General features: G+C 41.5%; 1 long non-coding RNA gene across 1 annotated transcript; it reads right to left on the bottom strand.

Moving 5' to 3' along the window:
• Positions 1–2,918: 2,918 nt before the first annotated feature.
• Positions 2,919–5,289, bottom strand: LOC141418097 (uncharacterized). Its single transcript, XR_012442739.1, has 3 exons — positions 5,009–5,289; positions 3,653–3,824; positions 2,919–3,374 (listed from the first exon to the last, which is right to left on the bottom strand). It is a non-coding gene; the product is annotated as an uncharacterized lncRNA (long non-coding RNA).
• Between the last annotated feature and the right edge of the window lie 5,248 nt (positions 5,290–10,537).

The raw sequence follows: 10,537 nt of genomic DNA, 5'->3' as shown, positions 1-10,537 counted from the left end.
CTTCACTTGGCCTCTTTGTAGTTATATTCCACCTCTCTCATGGAAGGTCAGATCATTTCAGAAAGATTTATAGACATATGCATTACACTGAGTTTTGGCAGGAAACCAGACATAATCAAACTGGGTAATTTGGAGAGAGTTTTGATGTGGTCAGGGCTTAGGAAAGGCAATACGGGCTGGTGCAGTACCCTGGTGCTGGTGGAGGAAGGTGGGCAAAAGGCAGGAGTCAGCCATAGCCATGGGTGGAGGCACCCAACCACAGTGAAACAGCAGGGGAGGGGTTGGGGCTTGGAGAACCCTCATTCGATGACTCTCCTTAGCTGAGTCTCCCAGAAACAGGAACAGAGGAGCCCACTGATGCAGGCCTATGGGGAAGTTTAGCAGGACTTGAAGGAGAACACAGCTAATGCTTCTCTCATGTTTGGAATTTAATCCTATGAATCATAGAGAGCCATTGGAGGACTCTGATGAAGGAAATGATATGTTCCTAGGTATGTGTTGAAGAGGTGACTCTGGCTGCTATGTGGAGACTTGGCTGTATGAGGCAAAGGTGGAGGTAGGCTGCCTTGCTAGGAGGCGCATGGCTACCTGCCATCCTCTGCACATGACTCAGTCCCTAAGGCTGGCTCCTGACTCTCACTGGTGCAGTTGACTTGACTGACCATTGGCTAAGGATCACACATAGACAGAAGTTCCACGCTGAGGGTGTGAAACCACCATCACTCATTACTGTGACATGTCAAAGACAGGTGTTAGTCTCATAGGCATCCAGGAGAATGACCACAGCCCTACTTGTAGTTTTCAGTTTAGTCTGAAAAATGACTGCTGGTTGACTAGCTATGGAGGGTCCTTTCATGCAAACAGGATCCCAGTGCCTGTGTGTTGCTGGGCATGGATGGTGTGGGAATACTTGGAAGTGTCTTCAAGAAGGAGCTTGGCTTGAGTGGGTACCATCCTGTGTAGGATGGCACTGCACTAGGCTCTTGACTCTTATTTCTGTATTATCAGATGGTTATAATCTGGGACATTCTGGGGTCTGCTTTCTCTAAATTGTGTTTTGGTGAAATAAAATTGGATCTGAAGGAAATTTTCTGAGAAAGCTCTAGATTAGATAGGTCATCCTGGGAAGAAAGTACATTGTGTGTGTATGTGTGTGTGTGTGTGTGTGTGTGTGTGTGTGTGTGTTAGGGAAGGGAGTAAAGAAGGAGGGAGAGGGACAGAGGAAGAAGACAGAGGTTTTGACATTTTGATGAACTTAGCTTATCTTCTAAAATGTTTGAGAAACTAAAGCAGATACCTTAAAAGCAACTGAGGCCAATAGGAAAAGGGGACCAGGAACTAGAGAAAAGGTGAGATCAAAAAGAATTAACCTAGAAGGGAACACACATGCACAGGAAATTAATGTGAGTCAATGCCCTGTATAGCTATCCTTATCTCAACCAGCAAAAACCCTTGTTCCTTCCTATTATTGCTTATACTCTCTCTTCAACAAAATTAGAGATAAGGGCAAAACAGTTTCTGCTGGGTAGTGAGGGGGTGTGGGGGAGAGGGAGGGGGCAGAGTGGGTGATAAGGGAGGGGGTGGGGGAAGGGGGGGGGGAAATGACCCAAGCCTTGTATGCACATATGAATAATAAAACAATAAAAAAAAATAAAATGTTTTGTAGAAAATGCTCTCAGGTATGTTCTTCCTAAATTGAGGACAAAGGTGAAATTGGAAAAAAACATGAAGACTTCTTTTCCCTGCATATTGCTTGTCCATGCTCATCAGTCTGGGACATGGATGTGTTGCATGTAGTTACTGACATGATCTGTAGTTGACTCCAAGAGAGGGTTGTGCATAAAATCTGCAGAAGGAGTAAGGGTACTTACTGCAGTACTTAATTGGTTCTTGACCAATTAAATCTCTGACTCCATCTAAGTAAAGGCTACATAATATGGGTGATGATTGAAATTTGAAACATGTATTTATACGGTCAACTAGAGTTTTGATAACATGGCAGGCAAAAGAATGAATGGCTTTAGCTTTCCCATAACTTGAAGAAGATATTTAAAAAAAACAAAACAGGGTACAGTTTTCCAGTTTGAAATCATTAAGGAATAAATCAAATGTTAATGATGGATAATATTTTAACACCCTGTTAAAATTATATTGATCTAAATTGTTCAGGAATCTTTGAATCATTAGTTAGTATTCAAGGGATGAGAATCATGTAATGAGATGGCTTTTAACAAACTCATTAAAATGCATTCAATTGACAAAAAATAAATTGAATGTGGACTATTTGTAAGGCAAGTGAGGAAAACTAAAATGCAGAAGACATAGTCTTTGCCCCCAGGAGTTTATGTATCATAATAATCTTTGTACCTCAATACAATCACCTTGGAAAGCTATCATTTTTGCAATGAGGTCACTCCTGCAAATCATTTAGGAGTTGCTTCTTTGGAATTGTCTTCAGTGATAGTCTAACACGCCTTCACAAACATGTATACTTATGGTCACTTATTGCTTTAGAACAGGGGTCAGCAAAATACCAGCCTTATACTCTTTTGATATGACTTCAGAGCTAATGATAATTTAAATTTTTTAAATGGTTGAAAAATTCAAAATAATAATAACATAAGACAGCAATAACATATTGTGCCCTTGTTTACTCATCTGTGTACTGCCTATGGCTGCTTTCTCATTCAGGTGGCAGAGCTGGGTAGTTTTTAGAGACTATATGTCCTCAAAGTATAGAATGTTCATTCTCCAGTCCCTATTGAATCATGTCTTTAGGATCGTATCTGTTTTTTTTTTTTAAGTATCCTTCAGTTAGATCTGCTGTTTTCTACGATTTGGCTCTGAATTGATTTTTCCAATCTGAAAAAATCAAACTATCCAACAGATATCAAAATTTTATTTAACTTTATGGACACTCAAGGAAATCTGATTCAGGTTTAGAAGCCATGTCCAATGAGTTCACAAGTACCATGGGTAATATCATCTTGTTTCTATACTGAAGAGGGAATGCTTGGATTAGTTGGATATAAGGAATTGGGAGAAGGGAAAACCTGGAAGAGAAATTGAGAATGTTTCCATACAACAGAGGCATATCAGTGCATGTCCTTGGCTAAAACACCTGGTTTCTATGACTCTGCCTTTCTGCTGTGCTCACTGTGGCTCAACTTCTGACTCTGCAGACTCCCTCCCAGTATTCTCCATCCTGTCTCACTGCTTGTGCATGTTCTCTGGGGATCTCGTGACCCTCTGGGCTTATCACATCCAGACACTTTGAGAGGAAGTATATTACATTTGACAGTGACTATCTTGTAAAGTTGGTCCTTTCTCAGTTGGTGGGACAGTCCACAGTTACATAGCTGCAACTTTTTTCCCTGCAACAAAAAAATTGACCAATGTTAGTAAATTCATTGGTTTAAGTTCTTCATAGATATTCAAGAAATTTGAATTTAAAATAAATCACCCACATGTTCAAAGCTCTAGACCTGTCTACTTGCTCTCTGTCTATTGTTTTTGTCACTCACAACTTTTCTTACATAGTTTTATTTGTACATTTTAGGTAGAATCAGAGTGAACTAGGGGATAATAGGACACTTGTTCTAGAAGTGCACAGATTATAAAACAAAACCAAACAAATAAAAAGAAAAACAACCTTGATTCAGGAGTCCCAGCCTGATAGTGGGAGTCCACCATAGGAATCTTTCTTGTTGACTTCTTGGTGACAGTCACATCTGCCCATTCCGGACACCTTGGATACCCCATGGTGGTATGAATGGAGTCCCTCTGGAAGATTTATTTCTTTTCATTGTCAGGTTGAATTGGCTCTGAGAACCAAAGGAGGAAAGGCTGTGGCCATGATCTTGAACATAGGCACTATGCCAAGATAAAGCAGGTGTGACTAGATAACTTGGACTATATTAAAGGTTGGATGTCCACCAGAATTACTTCCATATTAGGAATTAAACATTAAAATGCTTCTTAGGGTTGTCTCAAGAGTGTGGGGAAAGAGGCTCTTTATTCTTTTTCGGAATATTTATTGTTTGTTTGAATTTTTATCTTCACTTTTTACTGTTCTTTCTTTTTTCTTTTATTATTCATATGTGCATACAAGGCTTGGGTCATTTCTCCCCCCTGCTCCCACCCCCTCCCTTACCACCCACTCCGCCCCCTCCCTCTCCCCCCACCCTCTCAGTACCCAGCAGAAACTATTTTGCCCTTATTTCTAATTTTGTTGTAGAGAGAGTATAAGCAAAAAAACCATACAAAGAATTAATGAAACAAAAAGTTGGTTCTTTGAAAAAATAAACAAGATCGATAGACCCCTGGCAAACCTGACTAAAATGAGGAGAGAAAAAACCCAAATTAGTAGAATCAGGAATGCAAAAGGGGAGATAATGACAAACACCATGGAAGTCCAGGAAATCATCAGAGACTACTTTGAGAACCTATATTCAAATAAATTTGAAAATCTTAAAGAAATGGACAGATTTCTAGATCATCCAAAACTGAACCAAGAGGAAATTAATCAACTGAATAGACATGTAACACAAAATGAAATTGAAGCAGAAATCAAGAGTCTCCCCAAAAAGAAAAGTCCAGGACCTGATGGATTCTCTGCTGAATTCTATCAGACCTTTAAAGAAGAACTGATACCAACCCTCCTTAAACTGTTCCACGAAATAGAAAGGGAAGGAAAACTGCCAAACACATTTTATGAAGCCAGTATTACACTTATCCCAAAGCCAGGCAAAGACACCTCCAAAAAGGAGAACTATAGGCCAATCTCCTTAATGAACATTGATGCAAAAATCCTCAAGAAAATAATGGCAAACCAAATTCAACAATACTGTTCTTTCTTGACTAATTTTGCCTTTCCCATTAAGAACTGGACTTGCCTCACATCATAGGAATAGACTTTGAGCAGTTCCCCACCAGTTAGTCACTACTTAATTGTTCCTTTTCATGAGAGAATGGAAAAGAGAAACACAAAGGTGTCCCTGGGCCATACCTGTTTGCATGTGAGGGAGCACGATGAAGGCAACTTCTCTGGTGAAGTGTGATGTCTGGACTGCAGCACAGTTGGACAGCATGATAGGGGAAGTTAATTAACCCATCCAGATAAGAGACAGAAGCAAGAGGCACACTTCAGAGCTTCAGACAGTTTGGAGCATCAGGATAATTTCAGAGAGAATAAGATATTTTGAAATTATACTGTGATCTCTATTAAATTGATAACAGCTGGTACCAACTTGAAACACCAACACATTTTATAAGAAAGATAAACTGCATACTTCCTATGAAACCCAGCTGGATTAAAATCACCAGAAATTCTAACCAAAGCACTTACAACTGTCAAGAGAACACAGCCTGGTTGACCTTTTATAAATGGGTGAAAATAAGTTTAGCAAAGCCCAGCAAGACATATAGAAGGCTGGGGAGGTGAAGGGTAGGAGAGCCCAGTGGTTTTACTTACTCAGCTAGTCAGCAGTAGCTGGTAGCTACCTTCTTTCTGGACATCCTGGAAGACATTTTCCCATCAGTGAGCTGTGATTGCTTGAGATCACTTTATTGACTCTATCTGCTGGGTTTTAAGGATGTATTTCCCCTATGAGTTTCAGCAATGATGTTTATAAATCTGAAACTCAGACTGGTAAGTGTTCTCTGCCTGGATGACAAGCACTTCGACTTTGCTTCCCTGTTTTCTGCCAATACTGTGACCTTGATGCCCTGTGGCATCTGTCTCGCAACCTGTGTACTTTATGGGGACAACCCATTTCCATGAGCATTCTTTCTTTTAAGTATTTCTCGCTAAAAATGAGCCACTTTGCGATGACTACACCACAGTATCTTTTTGTTGGAGTCATAATCAGTATTGTCAGTATGTGTCTAGTTTCAGTCCTCTGTCCTGTGGAAGGCACAGGCAACAGGACACTTTCTCCCTGTTTTTTGGATACAATTCTTTTTTTTTTTCTTTTTGCAGTACTGGGGTTTGAACTCAGGGCCTTCACCTTGAGCCACTCCACCAGCCCTTTTTTTTGTGATGGCTTTTTTTGAGACAGGGTCTTGAGAACTATTTGTCTGGGCTGGCTTCAAACCACAATCCTGATCTCTGCCTCCTGAGTAGCTAGGACTACTGGCACGAGCCACCAGCACCCAGCTCTGTATACAATTCTTAATTAGTGATCATGTTACATGTTTATGCTCAGCCAAAATTAATCATTTAATCAGGTACAGTGACCTGAAATACACTTCTCAAATGTGAGCCAAAGCTTGCTACTTCAGGTAAGCCCAAAGCTCACAGGATTCTCCTGGGAGGCTGAAATCCAAGGCCATGGAACCAAGCCCCCAGGATGAAGTGGGATGCAGTGGAGCCCGCCTTTTTCTGAAGCTCAGTAACGAGGCCGGTTATTTATAGTGCTCTTTTCGCTCACTGGCTCTGTTAGCATTTTTCTTTTCAATCTGGATCTTGGCCTGTATTGTGCCCCCTTCAGGAGGCAATGTGCCATTTTGATTTTAAAATAAGGGGAAGAACTCAGATGCTGCTTGTTGGTGATATGACTCTCAAACTGTCTGCAGATTGCCGAGTAAGTGAAATGTTTTGACAGAGAGAGAGAGATGTGTTGTCAACATTGCTTTAACCATGGTTGAGAAGGGAAATTGAAACTGTGCTTCAGCAGGGCTCGGATGTTGATGGGTGGAGTGATCACAAACAAATGGCTGTACATCACTTTGTTTTCCTTTATGCCCCATTCTTCTGTAATGAAGTGTCCAATTAAAGGCACAGCTGACGTGCCTTTAGGGAAAAAATGGCTTAGCAGGGATTCTGGGAAGGAAAGTGGCAACAGCAATTTGTCACCATGGGGGGAAAAATCATAGAACCGTCATGGAGAACCAGTGCCATGTTTTGACCTCCAGTGTCCTGCATGGTTGGTGATTTTTAAGGAGACTCAAGTGAATATAAAGCCTTTTTAAGATAGGAAAGTTTGTGTGTGTGTGTGTGTGTGTGTGTGTGTGTATGTGTGTGTGTGTGAGAGAGACAGAGAGAGAGAGAGAGAGAGAGAGAGAGAGAGAGAGGAGGGAAAGGGAGAGAGGGAGGAGGAGAGGAGAGAAACATGAATTATTTGTGACACATCAAATAGCAGACACTGGCTGAAAAAGAAAAAGAAAAAAGGGAGCTGAATCCCCAGTGGAGTGATACATTTAGGACAACCTGTGAATTTGTCTCTGGGATTAAGTGGAGCAAAGAACTGTGTGTTGTCTTCTAGTAAAATGAGGTTCTTTCTGTCTTCAGCAGTCGTGTTCCTGTCAAGAGCTTGCTGGGAGTGGGGAACCTGGGTGACCATTTTCATCACACTCAGGTCTGCATTGTGGGAGCTGCTCTATTATTTTCTCACTTTTAGAGAACACTCTTGATAAGAGAAATTGTTGACAGCTTTGCCTTTCCTGAGAGCCACTGAGGAAACATTTCTTCTTGTCAATCTCCTTTCATGTGCTGTGCAAGAGAAAAGAAAGAGGGGCATGGCTTTGGGGAATATACTTGACCTACAATGTACATCTAACAACCAGTTTCCTTGATCACCTTCAGTGTGCATGAGATTTGTGACTCATTACCAGGATGAATGAAGCTGAGTTCCTATTCTTAAATAGTTTAGTGCATTCTCATTTAAAACCCAAATGGTCTAATTGGATGGGCTATGAGGAGTGTATAAGGTTATTTATATGGGTTCAACTTGGCTCATTTTGCGGATTCTGAAATCAGTTTGAACACTGACTTTAACATCTGTTCCCTATGGCACTGGTTGGTACAGTGGTTTTTTTTAACATTCTAAATCTCTCTCTCTTTTTTTTTTTTTTTTGGTTACTGGGGTTTGAACTTAGGGCCTTGTGCTTGCTAGGTAGGCGCTCTACCACTTGAGCCATATCCCTAGCCCTCCACTTAGCTCATTTTTAAAATGAGGGTAGTGACCCCTCCTATGTGGTGCTGCTGGGGTGAGTGAATGAGACGCCACAGATAGTATCTAGTGCAATGCCTGCCACATATGCGTCTACCTGGGATGTCAGGTTCCTTTCCACTTCCTGCCTCCCCTATCAGTACTACTCACGCCTCTCACAAGCCTGTTGGCATCTCACAAGTGCCCACTGGCATGAAGATGACTCCTTCAACTGTGTGGTAGCTCTGCAAAATAAAGAGATCCAACACATCAGGGTGACCACACAATGAGAGTAGGTTTAAAATAAGCAATTTCCAAATTTTCTAAGTCTGCTTGATTCTTGATCACACAGAAAATGTGTGGAAGTCATAATCTGGTCACCATATTCTGACCCCTCTCCTTCCAGGAGAACTGCAGGGTTATACTTCTCAACCACCAGGAAGTGAGGCAGGCTCTGACTAATGAAATGTGAGCAGAAGCTACTGTGTCACTTCCAGGAGGAAGCTTTAAAAGATTCCACTCTCACCGCCCCCAGTCATGGATGCCCATGTTGAAACGGAATTGTTTCAGCTGAGACCTCTGAAGTATTACAAGGAAGACCCCTCTGTTATCCATGTTGCAAGTTGACTTTGGTTGTATTGCACTACTAAGATTTGAAGTTGTTTGTGCTCTGCCTAGACTAATTCAGGAGATTGCACAAATTCTACCAATTCTGCCTTTGCTGAAAATATCCCAGTGATTCAAGATTCTGGTGGAATTGCTTTCAGGATAGTAAACCACAACCATGGTCTCAGTATAAAGCCAGGTTTTCTCTTTGCCCTGTAGCTGCATTGTCTGGCTTTGTCCTCCATTTTATTCATTAGACTTCACTGCCTACATTTGCTGCAAAGGCACCAAGCACCACTGACCAGTTGCAAAGAATGTGCCCTTCAACAGCAATGCCATCCAAAGGCTGGGGTGGTGGGGGAGGTAGATGTAAAGACAGTTTTCCCAGGAAGCAGGCAAGAAGGTACATTGTCTACAGAAATTTTAACATAATAGAACCAATTTAAATAGTTTCCTTTTAATCATCATCAACATAAACCCACAATTCTAAACAATGGCAGGGACAAAATACTCCTTCCTTCTCCACTCCTGCCTCCCCCTGCCCCTTCTGCAGCTGTGCAGGATGCGTTATAAAGAGTTCTCAGAACTTTTGGAAAGAGAAATATGAACTGGAATATGCTGCTCTCATTACAGTGATAACATTCATTTGGAATATTTCCAAATGAACAATAATGCCTTTGTATGGTTGCCTTTGTACATTAATTTTAATACTGGCTTATGACTCTGTATCTGGTTTTATGTACATTTGTCTAATGATTGCAAGATTTGTAAAGGCGGGGCTGAGCCTCATTCATTCTCAGGTGTCCATAGGGTCTGATCAGTACTTGTAATAGAGCTCTTGTGATAGCTTTCTGTTACTGTAACAAGTATGTGAGAGTCAACTTGTAAGGAGACAGGTTTATTTTGGCTATGGCTTCAGAGGTTTCCATAGATGCTTGGCCTTATTTCTTTGGGCCTATAGTGCCCCAGTTCATTATGGTTGAAGGACATAGTAGGAAAGATCTGTTCACCTCATGTTGACCAGGAAGCAAAGAGAGAAAAAGAGAAAGAGATAGGCATTCCAATATCCCCTCGGTGATGCCCCCAGTGACCTAACTTCCTTCCTCTAGTCCCCACCCTCTAAAGATCCTAGAACCTTTTAGTACTGCCACAGGCTGGGAACTAATACATGGGACTTTGGGAGACATTCAAGATCCAGACTGTAGAAGTCTCAGTGTACACATTGGATGACTCAAAGTAGTGTAGCTGTGAAACAGCATTTCTCTTTTATCAGTCATGATAATTGGGGTGATGGCTCTGGGCTACTGCTTAAAGAGTCTTCTAATTGTTCATGCTGAGAAACTCCAGAAGCTGTTATTGGGGGGAGGGGAGAGAGGGAGACAAGGAGGGTAGGGGGAGGGAGAGAGAGAGAGAGAGAGAGCAAGGGAGAGAGAGAGAGAGAGCAAGAGCGAGCATGAGCACAAGAGAGATCTGAGGCCAATGGACATGTGACATGTCAACCACACCCACCATCATTAATGAAAATTGGGAAGGAGTGCCCCCCCATGTCCACACATATGATCGTCAATGATGATCACTGTTCCTTTCAGATTTCCATGATTCATTATCTATAGGAAATGAAGACCAAGCAGGACTGTCAGTGGTCAGTGGGTCACAATTGATTTGTATAAGAAGCTGCATTCCTGAGTCCTGGTGCAAATAGAATTCTGTAGGAGATAAGATGGGAGTTTGAATGTTAGCTGTCACTCCAAACTTCTGTTTTAGGAAATACAAATGAGTATGATACAAAGAGGATGGTTGGTTTTGTTGTAAACTGACTTAACATTAGAGACACGGTTGAAATACTTTCTGATGTGTGTTTGATAAGAGTGTTAAACATAAAAGATGTATGATGGTTGGGACTGACCCATGCTAGTGAGTAATCATGCAAAGTTCCTTGATACCAAATCATAGTGAGCTTGGACTTGGGGAAAATGTTGCTCTCCTGAACTCTGATTGTT

The sequence above is a fragment of the Castor canadensis genome, chromosome 16 (genome assembly GCF_047511655.1).
Source record: "Castor canadensis chromosome 16, mCasCan1.hap1v2, whole genome shotgun sequence".
Classification (NCBI taxonomy): domain Eukaryota; kingdom Metazoa; phylum Chordata; class Mammalia; order Rodentia; family Castoridae; genus Castor; species Castor canadensis.
This window is presented reverse-complemented; position numbering and strand designations above follow the sequence as displayed.